Here is a 2,663-nt window from a genome sequence, read left to right as displayed (position 1 = left end):
TGCTGAAAGGAGCGCATGAGAGAGAAAGAAAGTTTGCCTTGCTCTGGGAGGAGAGAGCTCATTCCTTGTCAGGAGTGGCATGTCTGTAAAGGACCCCAGCCTCTAGTCTTTTGCATAGAAACAGAGCCGAGGGTCTGTTGGTGACTGGTCAAGGGGAGGGCTACTGGGTCTGGTATATAGGTTCAACGGGGAAGAGGAGGTCGTAGCGTAGCAGCTAGGCGAAGGGCAGGGGGGGCCAGCCTGTGGGCAGGCGGAGCAGCTTGGAACAACAAACACACTCTCACTCAACCGCATCTGAGACACCCTAGTCAGGATTTCTCTTCTTTTTTTTCTTCTTTTTTTATAGTTTTTCTTAGTTTTTTTGTAAGTTTTTTTTAACACATCTCAAAAATACTACCTGGAAGTACTACAGAATACTGTCCAACAAAAGAAAAAGCATGATCAGTTAAAACTAATAGACAATCAACAACGGTCTGTAGTATTGATCCTCGTTTTGCATTCAATACACAGGATGAACATACAGAGGCACCTCTGACCAAAGTGTTTCTGCATATGAACAGTGAAGGGCTAGTTCAGCAGCCAGTTCTGAAGACCACTGCATGTATATGCACACACACATATATATATATATATATATATATATATATATATATATATATATATAGTAATACACACATATGCATACACACACAAAAAACCCACACAAATAATAGTAATACATCATAAATGGAGAAATAAGTAAAAACAATAATAAAAACAAAATAATAACAACACTGGCAAATATTCCAGAAATACGACTTGTTTCATCTTCCAGCTAAAGTGAGAAACAACTTATGAGTGCGTAAAAGAAGGATGACAAGGAGGGCCGAGTGCTGGCAGCTAGGCGCAGTCAGAGAGAGAGGCGAGAGGCCCTCGCGGGGCCGAGCGCTGTGATTGGCCAGTCTTAGAGGAGCCGTTTCTTGCCAGACTGGGGGGGGGAGAGACACTTGTGTGCTGTGCTGGAGTCGCCATCTGACCAAATAGGACTGACCAACCGACCATGAGTGACAGCCGCCCAGGGGACCACTGCAGGGAGGCACACAGTGAATCCCACTTCCCCACCCCCACCTCCCCACTCCCACTACTCTGACTGACCGTCGGACTGACTGGCTGGGCCGGTGGTTGGCGACATTGCATGTCTAGTGCCTCCAAACAGAACAAGGCTAAAAACATTTGGAGTAACAGTGATATTCACTTTGTTATTCTTCAAAGAGGAAAAACAATACACTGTAGACTTTTTTTCTTCCAAAAAGTCCAATAGCACGTTTGTTTGTTTCCCTTCATTCTGCTACCAGAGGAACCACTTTTTAAAAACACCAGAGACATTTCCAAGGAATATAGATACAGTACATAAAAGAGCAATGTTTTCGTTGTTCGTTTTGTGTTCTTCTTTTCAAAGTTTTCCGCTGCTCCTTTTTCTTGATTTATTGGATTGCAGTTGAAGCGATTTGCTCTTCGTAAGTGCTATGATAAAACCCTTTGAATTTATAAAAGTCTTAAGTCTTCCGTTTTTTTGTACAGTACCAAATGCAAGGAACACTCGTAAGATCTACTGCATTAGGAGAAACCCCCTTATTTGGTATTGTGCCTGATACCCAAAAAACATTCCAATCCCGCTGCAGATTCAGTCTCTGTTGGGCGTGACTGTGGCGGGCAAAGAGGAAGCGTGCGGGGTGGTGTACCTATAGTTATGTGCGCGCAGTTTCAGTCTTTCAAACAGCTTTTCTTTTCTTTCTTGTTTACACGCATTGGTTTAAAACCCACCACTTCCTCTCTGCAAAGTTCACCCAACAGTTTCAGTGGACTGGGGGAGGGGGGGAGGGGGTGTCTTTGTGGGGATCCAAGGTGAAAAAAGGGGTAAGATTTGTGTAGTTCCAAAAGTCTTTGCTGCAATCAACAACAGCGACAAATAAGAGAGGAAGAGAGAGAGAGAGAGAGAGAGAGAGAGAGAGAGAGAGAGAGAGAGAGAGAGAGAGAGAGAGAGAGAGGGAGAGGGAGAGGATAAAACAAAACAAAAAAACAATGAAACCAGCTCCGGTTGACTTTGAGTATGGACGGAAGAGTCTGTGGTGAATATTGCACAATGTAATTGTCACATCAAGGTGAAATTATATTCTAGTTGTCTCCTGGTGAACTATACAAACTGCTGGGTTTCATAATGGAACGGACATTTGACAAATCAACCAAGAGGTGAATCCTTTTCTCTTCTTTCTTTAGCTGTAGACAGTCTTGCGATTGGTAGGTTCTGGGCTCGCAGACGTCAATGATTAGGTGCCACCGAACATATAGTACACTCATATACACAAATAAACACACAAAGCTAGGTCGACAAATAATCTTCTCTCAGCTTATGTTGCGATAGATTTCAAGAATGCGTTTGGATCTAGGCCTACAAATAAAAAAAAGGAGTCAAAGCAATGACAATCCCTTTGAGAACACATGACATAATTAAGCTGATGATTGGTAGGGCCAGCCAACGTGGCCAGGCCTTCTTTACTGCCCAGTGACATGGTTGGTCACTATTTGTGTCCTGTACCACTTGCTGGCTCAGAGATGGAACTGTGCAAGTATTCAGCTATTTCTTCAGTTTTTGAAAACAAACGACGACAACAACAAAAAAGGCG

The sequence above is a fragment of the Electrona antarctica genome, assembly GCF_951216825.1.
Source record: "Electrona antarctica genome assembly, chromosome: 4".
Lineage (NCBI taxonomy): Eukaryota > Metazoa > Chordata > Actinopteri > Myctophiformes > Myctophidae > Electrona > Electrona antarctica.
The sequence above is the reverse complement of the archived record's forward strand: the minus strand, read 5'-3'. Positions refer to the sequence as shown.